Source organism: Sceloporus occidentalis, unplaced genomic scaffold (genome assembly GCF_023333645.1).
Source record: "Sceloporus occidentalis isolate IW3139 unplaced genomic scaffold, rSceOcc1.0.p SCAF_19, whole genome shotgun sequence".
Classification (NCBI taxonomy): Eukaryota; Metazoa; Chordata; class Lepidosauria; order Squamata; family Phrynosomatidae; genus Sceloporus; species Sceloporus occidentalis.
The window spans coordinates 1,143,119-1,157,977 of record NW_028316999.1 but is presented as its reverse complement, the minus strand read 5'-3'; the positions used below and the strand labels follow the sequence as shown (position 1 = coordinate 1,157,977).

Below are 14,859 nucleotides of genomic sequence, written 5' to 3'. Positions count from 1 at the left end.
TGGTAGTAAGCCAATTAAAAAAAAAATAAAAAAATAAGAAAATGCAGTAGCACACTTCTCAATTATATGAAAAAGAATGCGTATGTTTGAATATGTAAAATGCAAATGTGCTTGTACATGTATAGTTACAGCTCTTGTAACCATAAAACAAAGCTTGCATTAGTGTAAATCTTCAGTTCATAAAATGGTGAATTACCTAGGATCATCAGGAGTTGGATAACTTAAGTCTGTTCATACTCACCGGTGAATTACCCCAGGAAGACAGAGGGAGAGTTGTGTTTTCGACTCCCTCATTCACTATTCTTAATGAGTGGTCCCCACCTGCAGGTGTCTTCAGCAAAAAGCAAATGTGGCCATGCATAATTCAAACTGTAATTTAATCTTACTGATTTAACTATACATTATACATCCAAGCTTACTGGGTTTGGTTCGTCGTAATGTATTGTGAGGTCAAGTAGCTGATAAGCAATGCTCCTGTAAACTCTTCACATCTCTCAATACAGACCCCAATGCGCAATGTGTTCATTGAATACACATGAGCTGTTTCCTTCTAAGTTGCTGGATACTAGTCACAAGCATATACTGTAAGGAAAGTAAATATTGAGTCACATGACTCCTTGTCATGGTGCTATATGTACATTGTATTGAAGTGCTTTGCTATATATCCAACTTTTAGCTTAAAACTATTAATATTCCAGAGTGGATGCCCAGGAAATAAGACGGTGTGGTACTATTGTCTATACTAGTTCCGATTTGTAAGACACTGGAGATGTTTAACTGCTAAGTTTATTATGTATTATAGGCATGTACAACTCCATGTGTGCCCCCCCCCTGCTTATTGGTAAAGCAAAAAGGTATTCTGGGTAAATGCTTCTTAATCTGGCAACTCTGGATTTAAGGCAACTGTTGAGACTAAACTACTCACTGGAAATGCAGATTAATTTAGATCCTGCATAGATTTGTTTTTACGACTAGCAAGGGAAACTGACGGGCTGTTCATTACTTCCACATCTGTTTTTTAATGGCATTGAGTATCCTTAGAATGGGGTGAGATTGTAACATACCTTGTGAAAAATACTTTTGATACTGGCTTTATGTGAAGAACAGTTATTTTAACATTGAGGCATTATTAACCCATACCATTCCTCCATTTATGTGGTTTATGGCTTTCCAGGCCATTATTGCAGAGTGACAATAGCCCTGCTTTATACAGATTAGTTAATCTTTTTTTTTTTTTTTTTTTTTCCTGTTTTTGCCTTGGTAATTATGATGGGGTTTTCATTGTGACCTGTAGATAGCATACCAAATGAATAGTTCCAGCCAATCTATTCATGGCGTAGAATGTCATTCCGGTCAACGCGGTTCCAAGACTTTAACAACATGACCTTCTTTCTGATCCTGAGAAAGTTTCGGCTCATGTTAAGAAATATTGTTCTTCCATGCATTGTAACATTTTGGAAGAGCACTGATTTGGATGAGTACTGAGTTCTGTAACCTTACTACTGCCTCTTCGAAATACTCCGTCAAGGCTTTGAAACATTTAATACTGAATGACACACGTTCTATATTTTTTTGTGTTTCTAATCTGGAGATTGTGATGTAATGAGAAGGAGTTACACTGGAGAGCCTTGATGTCTGTAGCTAGTCACAAGTTCCATGGAAGCTGAGGGGCTGTTTTTCATTAAATTAAAAATGCATGGCTGATGATGTGTTTTGGCTTGTTTGTCATGGGTTGTTATTATGGATGCAAACAATAACCATTGTGTGACATATCATGATAATTGTACAATGCTCAATAATTCTGTTTGGTGGGTAGGTCTGAGCTCATAGTTTCCCCCTGAAGATACTAAAAAAGTGTTGTATGAGCCTCTTTTGTTAGGTGTTACGATGTTCAGGTGAGCAAGTACTGTATCATAATATATTAACGGGGGTTTTAACTTGTAACCCTTATAACTGAAATAATTATGAATGTAATACTCAAAGTTTCGTACACTTCAGTGTTATGGAGCTTGTGGTAGAAATGATAGTTCAAGTATAATTACCATGTTTGCTTTGCTGACCCTGTTTTAAAGAATAGAGAGCAGCATTACACAGACTCTGGGCTTTCTTCTATCTGGGGCCATCTTCAACATGAGGTGAAAGGGACACCTGCCCCAGGTTGAAGCATGTTTTGGTGCCAACTGCAGCTATCCCTTGGGCCACCTTAAACATCTGCCAGACATGAGCTAATACTTTGATGCAGGTGGAGGTCTGTTGAGACATTAGTAGAGTCCTCTCCACCAATGATGTCCCCATTTGTGGTCTGAGCACCACCTGTAGTTGCAGGAAGCAGCATCTGATACTGCATAGGACATTATACCCAGAAGCACTGAGACTCAGTCGGCAGCTGCATATACCTCCATAGCACACTAGGCTGCGGGGGGCATTAGTGGGATCATTGCCTAGGGCCTCATTATAAGCCCTGCTCATGTCTGTTCCATATTCATGCTAGACTGCTTAACCAGCTGGGTTGCCAGGACGTGGGCACAACATGAGTTTAGAGTCTCTGTTTATGTACGCTAGACATAAATAATATGTAGCACATAGGTAGGAAACCTCATATGATTTTTTTTTTATAGAAATCTTTTTTTTTTATTGCATAATTGAGGTGAATTAAATAAATTAGATTAAAATAACTGGAAACATTATATATATATATATATATGAGAAAGTAATGGCTGATCCTGATAAGTTCGTTGGAAGGACATATGCAGTAATTTATGGGTTATTTAGGGCAACAATTAATTGAATGGTAATTTTTAAGGAGATGCAACGTAAAGACATCTGAATGCAATCCGGAAAAAAACACAATCTTAGTAAAGTTGAAGGAAAAAAAAAACGTTCATCTAGTTACATACATAGACTTTAAGAACTTGAGAATATACATGAACTGAACAGAAACAATGAGCAGAGTGCACAGTTCCTTTGTATAATATGTTAAATGATCTATTATATTTATCCATATTGTATATCTTACATGCGTACCTGTATATTCATGATGATAAGTGTGTGTAAGTAAAGACATTAAAAGAGTTATATAAAAAAAAAAACCACAATGCTATCCCCTCTGTTGTATTTACAGTGATAGATGTTTAACATGCAAACACTGTTTGTATATATCTATCAAAATACTTCCAAAAGAAATTCCATTGATTGTGATGATAGCATTAATACATTGAAGTCTGGTATTTTGAAAAGATTGACACATCTAAGTTATCTTTTAACCAAATAAAACTGCATTGTTATAAGGCATTCAATCTTGTTATATTTCTGCTAAACATGTTTAATACGCACTCATAGTCTAACTAAAGAGACTGTGTATATGCGTGTGTGTGTGTGTGTATATGTATTTATAGGTTTGTGTGTGTATGTATAATAAAAGCATATTAAGGTATGTGTGTGTAACCTTGGATCTCGGAAAAATAAGTACATACCATTTTGCTTTGAATGATGTCAGCATATATACTGCCATCTACAGGAACACACTGTCAATTGCATGTTTTTTGGTATACTTGTCCTCACTTTTAGCATAACTAAATTGTGTTATGATCTAGAGGTTACATTTTTGTTTTTAAAGTTAATTTAATAGCTTTGAAGATATTTAAAAGTTTACCACAGGGAAACTGAGCAATACCCTTTAAACCATGATAGCTACGTAGGCTTGTTTTTTTTTTTTTTACTTCTATATTGAGTGCTGGTGAACTAATTACTTCTATTAAAACTGCATAGAGCTTGCGCTTTTTGCTTGAGTCTGTTTGGAAATTTTAAAGACTTGCCTTAGGGAGACTGAGGCTAAATGAGACAACTTGTTTTCTAATTGTTTTCCATTCTTGAAGCAATTTACAGTCTCACTCTTCACCTTTTCTAAAGCCATTTGACCTAATTAAAACACTCTATTAAGGATAGGTCAGTAATATCCAATTCTGGTGACCAGGTGGTTGGCTGCATCCATGTATACTACATATATATTGCTTAATTTGCACTTACATAGGCTTAGCTAATACGAGATTTGTTGCGATGTGGCAGATCTGCTTTAGATATGTCTTGGTTTGATCTGTTTTTTGTAAGCACCTACCAACGAAGTAGCCTTCCCTTTTATAGTTTTATCCTAAAGGAAATACTCAAATATTAAGGACGTGCTATTAAAAGCAACTTTCACTTTAATAATTTTGTGTGCACCATTACATAGCTATCATGTATGTACAACGCACTAATCTCTTCCGTATAAGAAATATTGGCTTTCCAATAAACAGGAGTGTTAAGTGTTTGCCATAGGCTCATGCCTGAGGCTGGCTGCGTTCTGCTGCAGCGGACGGTGAGAACATCTTCTGTACGTGCTCTTGATTGATAAGTTTTGCCCTTTGTAATATTTCTGAATAGCTTGTTAAATCGCTGAGCTGTGTACAATGTTCACCTGTTGTATGCCAAGGATGAGCTCATGAGAACAAGTCTGGAGCTGTATACAGTGGAGATTTGTTTCTCTCCCTACCATGAGCTCACTCCTTCAGTTTCTTAATGATGAGACATGCCACTTCCAAATCTACCACGTCAGAGTCACTTATGCTATTGCTTCCTCCTTTGGGCATAGATGACTGTTCTGTACCTTGTACCTCTTCTCAGGTGACCATTATGATCAGCTGATATATTTCGCTTTCTGTTATTGTTTGTGTATCTTGAGTGGTTTGCTATATAATCAGCTGTGCGAGCACTACAGCTGCCAAACAGTATTCCTTTATTGCCAAAGAACCCATAAAGCATGTCCTACTCTGTCTAACTTTTGTGGGGCATGTTAGGAATTCATTATTGCATGTCACCTAATGAAAACATAACATTAATAAACCAATACAAACTATTTATACTACCATTTTTTAGACTTGAATTTGCATTTGCACTAGTTTGGACAAATGAATCAAAGAAGATATAATAAAACCGGTCAAGAGTTAGTCTCACAATGGCTAGTGCTTGGACAGTATTGGCTACTACCCCCCCCCCCCCCCATAAGCCTGGCCATCCTGATTAGTTGATTCAAGTAATCAAGGTGCTAAATGGTGATGTTCTAAATATTTTTCCCCTTGGTTTTATAAGGTTTTCATGCTCAAGTTTTGACCACCAATTGGTCACTTTTGACAATTATCTTGTACAAAAGATACCCTCTCCATGGCAGTTCTCTTTATTGGTTTCTGCATATTCAAAATATGCATGTATATAACCCTAGAGCTGCACTATGTTTGAACTCCAGACCCCTTCTAATCTATCTTCAGTTATTTCCCTGGCCGGTTTTCTGCAGTGATGGGTTTTTGTGCCTCTCAAGACCTCTTGTTTAACCCTCGCTCCTGTTGTTTTAAACTTCTGGAGACTGTGTTCTCTGGAATTACTGCTGTTGCATTGAAGAAGCCTGGAGAGCAATCCCATACACTTTTAATGTCAGGGTTTGCAGCCATACCAAACAGCCAGAGGGCTTCACATTACTAAGAAAAGTTTTGATTGTGTCATAGAGTGGATAATTATAGAATCTGTATTGTGATTCTATGATTTTTTTGTGCAAGCCTTTTCTTCTACATGATTTTGTTGCACTGTATGTGTACATATCACTTTTTGTTTAAGACGTTCTTGAGCTTGGGGTTAAATTTGCTACTTGTATCATCGGTATACACCGTCTACCTTTCCCATCCTCTTTAATATACAAAGCTCACCTTACAGTAAGGAATAAGTATTGCTCTTCTTACAGGGTAGGGCATAGAGAAGGCGCTGACCAGATTTTGCCCCCAGATAGAGAATGAAGTCATCACAGAAAACTAACCCTCGTATTGGAAGGTGTTTTATATGCTGATTACAACTCCAGGTTTTATAGCAGTTTCAAACCTTTACGGCTCTTGCTATTTACTTAAAGCACATGTTCTCCCCAGGCCCCATTCCAGGTGGGATTATTTTAGTTTAGTTAGAACTATCTTAAAACATTTGTAAAATGCAGGTGTCAACTCCAGAAAAAGCAAGCAACAGATTGGCAAAATAGTGTACTTTATCAATGACTATATGGGGATGTTTTACAAAACCAGCCTCTGTTTTCTATTTCTGACTGTTCCTCTGGAATTTTGCCTTGAGGTGTGCCTTTATAAAATGTAGGGTTGGGGAAAATGTAAGTTCCATGTGAAACGGTTTGGTATAACTTGATATACCAGTGTAATGGTTTTTAATGGGTTAAAATAAGCAAAGTGTATTTATTAGAAACCAATCTTGTATACCATGAGAGCAGCTGTCTTAAATGGGGACAAATCCTGAGGACAGAAGTTTTCTACTCCCTTTAAGAAACTGATTGTTTTGCAGGCTTTGTAAGGGTGCAGTGAGTAAAAGTGAGGGACGCTGTAGGTCACAGAATTATGCTTGTGCTGTCAACTTTTCAGCTGTAATGTAAACGTTAATTCTTCTTTAATGAGAAGTGTTCTAAGAAAGATATGACTTGTCCTTTTGTAGCACTGATTTTTCATCAAGATATGGGGATTACGTTGGATGGATCATTGTAAGAAAATGTGTTTATCTTCCTGCAGGACAGTGCAGCTGTTTGTGGAAAGTTAGCAAGTATCACCAAGTGTATAGAGGGTGGATCTGCTAGACTTCCAAGTCTAATGTATTGCCATATTCCAATGGAAGATTCTAGACTAGTTGGATGCAGCAATATCTGGTCGTTAACTTTTGTTTGAGATGCCGACGCTCAACCTAGAATTTCCAAACTTATGGACTGTAGCCCTTAAGGACTGGTCTATGGTATCGGGATCTTCATTACCTGCCCAACCTCCACCCTCTTCACGCCTAGGCTTGCAGGTGTTAGGTTTGACTGAACACATCTCCTTGGTGCCAATGCATATGCTCACTACACTCTGCTCCAACGCTAACTTACATGTGCTTCAGGACACAAGACCCTTGCAAGCATACACAGAAAGCATTCCCATTGGTTTTAGGGCCATTAAACCTCACTTCTAAGGAGTTGCACTGCAGCTTCTACTAAAGGTAAGTATGTTTATTCTACTGACCCCTACAGCCCTACCGATGAAGACTTTTGTATATTTAAGTACTTTAATATGCATGAGTTTAAAGTGGACACTGAGCTATCGTATATTTTACCCGTTTGAGCCCCTATAGACATAAAAGCTTTGCCAAGGTGTCCCATTGGACATACTGGTAGGTCGTAAAGAAAATGCAGTGGCGCGCTTCAGTGTGTGCCACAACCATTCAGTTCTCGGAATCCCACGTTAACCAATCGGTGGCTGGTAGATTCTCAGTAACAGCTATCATGGCTTGAGTTGTGTCGCTAGTGTGATACATTGTAGTTTTGTACTCAATGTTCCACGTGGAACACAATCTGATCCTTAACACCTCAAACTGCTACTAACTTTTTCACTAACTTATGCTTGTGGTCCAGGATTGTCTCTGAAATAACACCATTCATATTGGAGAAAAAACCCTATATTATAATTCTCATATCATGAGCCATTTTAGATAGAAGGACCTGCTCAGATGCCTTAATTTTAATGTCCAATGTCCCCGTAAATGGGACCCAAAAAGTCAATTTTCTTTTGCCCTGAAGGTTTAGCAGTATTTATACCCCTGCACAGAATGTCTGCATTCATAAGTTTTTGCCTTTGAAGGCTGACTTCTATTCAGGGTGAAATTCTGTGGGAGGACAGGATATATGCTGCCCTTTAGGATATATGATAGGAAAGACAGTCTGCTTAATCCCCCTGGCTGCCCAGATTCAATTGGCACATCAGGTGTGCCCGCCTTTTGCTTTTTCTAATTAAAGACCACCACTATGGGTACACAAGTATTATACAAGCACTGAGCTGTTCTTATATTTGACACCCAAGCCTATGGCACTGGTCCAGGTGATCCAGTGCATCTTATAATTAAAATAAATAAAAAATGGAGGGGTAGATCTAGCAACTGAATGTTCACAGCTGTATCTTGTGCTCCAGGTTTTCATAATAAAAGCACTGGAATTTATTACTATGGCTAGTTTTGCCGTGGGTTGGCAGCCAATTGTGCCTAGTGTACCCTGTATTTGTCTGCTTTGTTGAAATATATATACTTACCTCCTGGCCCATTGAGCAGGTATAGCTGAGTGCCCCCCAGCAACTACACACAAACACACTAGCACACTCTTATGCACACTCGCTATCACACACACTTACACTAAAACATACTCCATCTATCAATAACGGATCATTAAGTAGATAAAGTGCAGCGCTCAATAATTTATAACAAATATATCATGAAAGTGAATAAATGGTGTTACATTGAAACAATAGATGTATTAATTTTATTGAATACTGCACAACATTTCATTTTTAACTTTCATGATATATTTGTTATAAATTATTGAGCGCTGCACTTTATCTACTTTAAGTGCTGGCAGGTTTTTTTGTTTTTGTTTGTTTTTTGCACAAAGCATATATTGTATAGCATATATCAAAGTACATATCACAATTTATAAGCTTATTTGAAGCACCTTAATTAACTTTGATCTATTATAAATAACAAATCACCTTTCCTTATTGCGGCCACACTTTTACTTAGGGGTCATAATGTGTTATGTGACACCAATGCATCCCTGCCATCCAGTGTGGGTTGATCCAAGTCTGACCAGCCATGTTTGAAGACTCTGGCCCCCCTGGGCCAACCTGCCCATTCTGCTAAATTTGGCCAACTACTTTAGTGGTGTGTCCCTAATTTTTACTAAATAGGCTACAAAGTACTTTAAAATGCATTCTATGGGCTGTATGGGACTTGCACACATTCACCTTAAAGGAGTAGCAACATTTTTTTCCAACATTTTGGATGATTTTATAACTGCAAGCAGAAAGATATGACCATTTTTATGTATTTTGCTATATAGACCATCTTTAAACATAAATTTTAGTTTGATCTTCATTTGATGCTGAATCAAGTTGCTAACTCTTAGAAGCTGTAAACGAATTGCTTAATGAACACAACTCCTGTAGAATGAATTCAATAGCCACTTAGTGGGCCTGCAGGCGTGGTGCGGAGTCAAACCTCTGCTGAGAAATAAACCCTTTATAGAAAGGCACAGTCTCACTTCTCCATAATTAGTACAGAGTTACCGATGCGCAGATTCAGCCAGTATAGCAGACGTTTGGCAAGGATGAGTTTTACTGGGAGTGATTTTCCTTTGAGAAACAAACAAGTTCTTTAAGACTTTGAACACTAATTTGAACTTGGAAAACAATATTTGGCAAAGAGAATGTCAAAAAAACGAAAAAAAGACAAGTGTTTATATGTAAATTAAAATACATGACCCGATTTCAGAAGTTTAAAATTTGCGTAGGCTAAGTATGTAACTTCACAATTAAAGAAATTCAGAAGTCTAATGCAGTGGACTGACATGGACTGGAGAGTGAGTCTTATTAAAATCTATTTACTTTTTAATAATGGTGCAAATGCTAGACTTAATGCAGAATAAGGTAAAGTACTGGTATAAAAGAAAAAAAAATGCACTCAATGTACAGTAGAAATGCTCAGTGTTACAACATGGAGTACAAGTACTGCACAAATCCACAATCTGATACTTTTTGCACACAACTGCTTCATCATAAGTACTTATGCACATCTCAAGTGTAGGTTTGTGAGGTACCGGGGTTATTTCGACATGGATGCATTCAGCAGGACCAAAGAAAAAATGTTGGGGCCAGTGTTCTGAATTCAGGGCAAATATTAGAATATATGCATCAGGTTTTTTTATTTTGTAGATCAGTAAAATAATTATATATATGTATATATATATATATGTGTGTGTTTTAAAATAGCCCTTTGATGAAACTCACAGGTTGTGTATTGAACTAATTGCATCTCTGTTCTGTTAGTAAATGTAAAGGCTAGTTGCAGTCTATTCTTCATCAAATTATTGAATACTTTATTGTACCTTACTGAACTCAATGAATCTTGTTTTTTTTATTCTGTGCCCCCCAAAAATATTGACATATGCAATAGTCTTGCTAGGTATGTACACTTGGTCCTGAGTCTCTGTAGTGTTACTACTTCATTTACTTGGTGTATTGTCACTGGATACTTCCTGGTTTTCACATGCACAAATCCAGGTGGTTGCTAATGGGGCTTATGTTGTCCTATGCCATTGGTCTGTCCTGTTTGGGTGTCTGTGTGGCAGAGCCTGTCCTGGTGTGTGTTTGGGTGTCGGCGTGGCAGTGCCTGTCCTGGCGTGTGTGTTTGGGTGTCGGCGTGGCAGAGCCTGTCCTGGCGTGTGTGTGTTTGGGTGTCGGCATGGCAGAGCCTGTCCTGGTGTGTGTGTGTGTGTGTGTGTGTGTGTGTATTTGGGTGTCGGCGTGGCAGAGCCAGTCCTGGTGTGTGTGTGTGTGTGTTTGGGTGTTGGCGTGGCAGAGCCTGTCCTGGTGTGTGTGTCGCGGTGGCTGGCCTGGTGTGTGTGTGTTTGGTCATGTTTCCCGGCACTTTACTTACTGTATGAATAAATTGAACTATGTAATTTTTATACATATAAAACGCGCTCCTGAATTTGTAGTCGCTTCAGAGGACAAATTTTCTAGGCCCAGTAGTCAGTGAGAGAGAAAGTGAAGCTTTTGTATTATTTACTTTTTCAATCTGCATATTTTATTGATAAGGATTATGGAAGTAGATTGTGACTTCAGGCCTCCCATGTATGATGACTCCCAATCCCGTCACATAAGATTCTATCCTTTATTATCTGCCTCGCACTGATGTCATCTTTATCCGGTACACATGGATGCTGAGGAGTTTAGATTCTGTCTATTTTAATTCTCAGCACCAGGCCCATGATACTCTCAATGTGCCCAAAAGATTCTAAGTTTTTTTTTTTTTTTTCTCATGGACAAAATGTGAAAAATAACATATGTCTTACAATCACTTCATAAACCTATACCAAATACACCGCATATATAGTTTGAAGATAATATGCTTATAAAATAGTTTTTTACCCTTTGCCAATTAAAAAAACAAATGTCCCTGGATTTCATTTAAAAAATCAGGTCACCTTAATTTATACAATTTAATCTATATAAATGTTCTGATGTTTATGCAAACATTTTCGTTTAGCACTGGAAAATAGTAACATGCATACTCAAAAGGGCCTGCATGTGGCCTACAGAATCAGCAGCGTGCACAACCGTAAAGGTTTGTGAGAGGCGCCGTTTTTCATCAGGTGTTAACCCAGTTTTCCTGATGGCCAGTCTTGGTATACAAAGCTTAGGGTAGGCAGTATCTACCCTATGGCTAATACAGTCCAAATAGTATATAGTGGAGTTGTATGTAGTCACTGGGGTGTTATTGATATACATTAGCCACACTGACAGTAGTAAATTCCTCTGCACAATTATGGGCATTTATTGTATCACCTTCATATCCACTACAGCCCCATATAGGTAGTTGAAATATATTACAGGAGGCTATGGAGACCTCAAATACTGAGTGTATTATCTTTCTGTGGTTTTGGCAAGCCTGGCTTCTCATGGAAACAAGTGACTTGGTTTCCCATTTAAACAGCAGGGTGCTATTTTTTTAGCCTTTCATTTACCTTCCTATATGCCTTTATGGATTTCAAATCACCATTTCCTGGAATGGCAGAAGTAGCCAGTCCCATGGATAGCTGTTAACTCTTTCTAGACACCCATTTGTTAACTTTTTTATGAAGAAAGTGTTGGGGAACAAAAGAATCTTGTCATTGAGATCTTCTGTCAATTTTTTTATTTTTTTTAGGGGTAAATAAGCGCTGCGTAAATTGTTGGCACTATATAAATAGATGAAGCACTATGAATAATGGACTGGTTCAATTAAGACAAACTCTGACAAATAATTTGACGGCTTAGATTGTACATAGAGAACTCTAGATCTTTGAGTTTTATATAGGCTTAAAAGGAAGAATAAGTACACAAATACCTAAAATACAATAAATGTGAATAAAGTAGTTGATACTGTATAGCATTGAGTCACATTATCACAATGTACTGATATTCTGCTCACCCCCTTTTTCACATTTTATAGAATTTTATGACTTTACAAAAAGTCCGTGTACAGATGAGCAAATTGATAGTGAATAGGAGGCGTCGGGTAATTACAAATTGCTATAATCAGGAATCAATGTCTATTGACCCTCAAATTCACATTTTAGCACGTGTTCAGAGAAAAATGTTTGGTTTGACATTTTATTGCGTTTACGTAAAATCGAACTGCCATTGTCATATTTAATATCTAGCTTTCGCACTGTGAGAAATGTCTGTCACGCTGGATGGGGCTTAACATGAGGTGCGTCCTGATCCCTGCCGTGCAAGGTGCTTGAATTCCTACAAGGACACATTTTGGCCCTTTCCCTCTATTCTGAGCTGCCCCCTCCCACTTACCTGTTCTCTGATTTCCCCCCCTGCTCTGGCCCAACCTCTCCAGTTCCCCTCTCCTCAGACCTGCCCTTTCCCACCACCTCTGATTTATTCCACCAGGTCTTGCTTCGTAATGAACTACGTGGAGTCTTGTAGATTAAACTTTTTTATCCGTTACATTTTTACTTATTATCTAAACTTACTGTTTAAGATGTAATGGGGCAGCTGTGATTATAGTGCTTGGCTGATGCGAGAAGTATGGCTCCAGTAAAACATAACAAGAGTAAAATTACTTTGTTGGATGACTTTCAAGGAAATCTGGGGTAGGTTTCAAATGATTAAGTTAAGAAGAGGAAGGGTGAGGAAAGTAATTAAAATAAATCATTAAAGTAATGAGTAAGGAGAGGAAAGGTGAGGTGAGAAAAAATAAAAACAACCTGTAGGTAAAGAAATTATGTGAGTTGGGGAGGAAGGGAGAATGTAAAATAAAATGGTTAAATTGGGGCTGTATCTTTACATAACGATTTGCATAGAAAGAGTTATGTCAGCAATTGAAATATCCTGGTGTGTATGGTTTGTCCCAAATAGGACTTGGGCACATGGTGAACAGATAAAAAAAAATGATTTTGAATTAGCAATAGGCTTCTTGTAATGACTGCCCTATAACTTGTTTACAAAAAATAAAAACATTTACAAAAACAAAAGTATGTCTAAACTCGGGACAAACATTAGAATCTATTGTTTTTTTTTCATTAGCTTTTGTAGTTAAGTAACATTTTTAAAATAAATCTTTTGTTTATTTTTTTTTAAACCTTATTGTATTTTTTTTCTATAGCAAATTAGGTATCAAAATTTTTTTTGGTTTTTAGACACCAACAAAAAAATCCTTGTCCTAAAATGAAAACCAATATATAATTTGTATATTGTTTTTAGTACACTAAATGACTAATAAATGGTGATCTCCTGCCTATACCTTTTTGATTAAGGAGTATAAACTTGTGTGAGCGTGATTCATGATCATATTTGCATGAGAAGGTAAAACTTACTGTTTATAGGCTATTTACATTTACTATCTTTTAACTGCCTTGTGATGTCAGCTTTTAGTGTGGTTGTTCTGGGAGACACACAGTATTGTCATTTACTTCATAACGCAAACACTGACTTTACTCTTGCTTCCAACACTTATGCTTTTTCTTTCGCTGAAAATGGACTTGTTTCGCTCTAAGAATTTTATGTATTGCAATATTTTGTGCTACAGGGTCAATAGCAACAGGTTTTCTCAAAAAGATGAAGCCTTTCACGCGAATGGATTTTATTCTGTCTTTTTTTTCTTGCTCACTTAAATTGTAGATAATCATAAACTCACCTGGGGACTAAAATACAAAATTTTATAGTATGCTTTATACGCTTATATGATGTTTAAAGATTAACATAGTCCAAGGAGGGCAGAAGTGTTAATGTTTCGCGGCCTTGATATCAAGGGCGACCAGGTAAGAGGTAAGACCTGTGAAACCTGTGCAAAAGGGAGAGATTATAAGGTTGTTGTGTTATTTCTTTTATACACTTTAAGATAATTATGATGTGATCACTGACGGCATACCCCCCCCCCCTCAACAGAGCTTGTTTTGGGAGAGATGTTTGATTAGGTAGAGAATCCTGCTGTCATACTTTGTAAATCAATAAAACAAAAAGTTTTTTTAAAAATTAACATAGTTATCATGGGCTATTACTCCTAATTAAGGGAACACTTGTCATTATATATATATATCATCATCATATGCACTTTAATGTATATGATGGCTGCATTGCCCCTTTCTGTAGAATTTCCCTCAGGAATTTGCCCATTTTCTCACTCCTCAATTAAATGTCATGCAGAAGATGTATTTGGGCCCCATGTGGAAAGCGCTGCCGTTCATTTTAGTGGGAGCACTTTACTGCCACTAATTGGCTGCTTAACAGCCGATCAGTGGTAATTGTTGGGCCATGGAGGAGGGCAGCTGTAGTTTGAGTTCTTTAATATGCATTCTTTTCTATTCTAAAGCCATTTCTCCATTTGGACTGACTGCTCATGAAAGGTGGATGAGAGGGCAGAGGCAAACTCAGTTTAGAGATGCAATTTTGTGTATTTGTTGAAAAATTCAGCCAAGGTTTCTTTGGTTGTGGGTTTTTTGAATTTTACATTTACCGTATTTGCTCGATTTATAAGACAAGGTTTTTTCCAGAGCAAATGCTCTGAAAAATCCCCCTCATCTTATAATCGGAGTTGTCTTATAATCGGAGTCGTCTTTTATAATCAGACCTCAACTAGGTCTGACTAAAAGACTAAGATCCAGATCCCCCGCAGCGATGCAGGGGACCTGGATCCTCCTGTCCCCCCTAATATATGCCACTCTGCCCCATAATATGCCTTTTAACCCCCTAAATGCCAGAGTGGCATATAGGGGTA

At 37.5% G+C, this 14,859-nt stretch overlaps 1 protein-coding gene across 1 annotated transcript in view; it reads left to right on the top strand.

Moving 5' to 3' along the window:
• LOC149302268 (DIS3-like exonuclease 2) overlaps positions 1 to 14,859 on the top strand; it is a 138,500-nt gene that overhangs the window by 111,392 nt on the left and 12,249 nt on the right. The window lies entirely within an intron of this gene.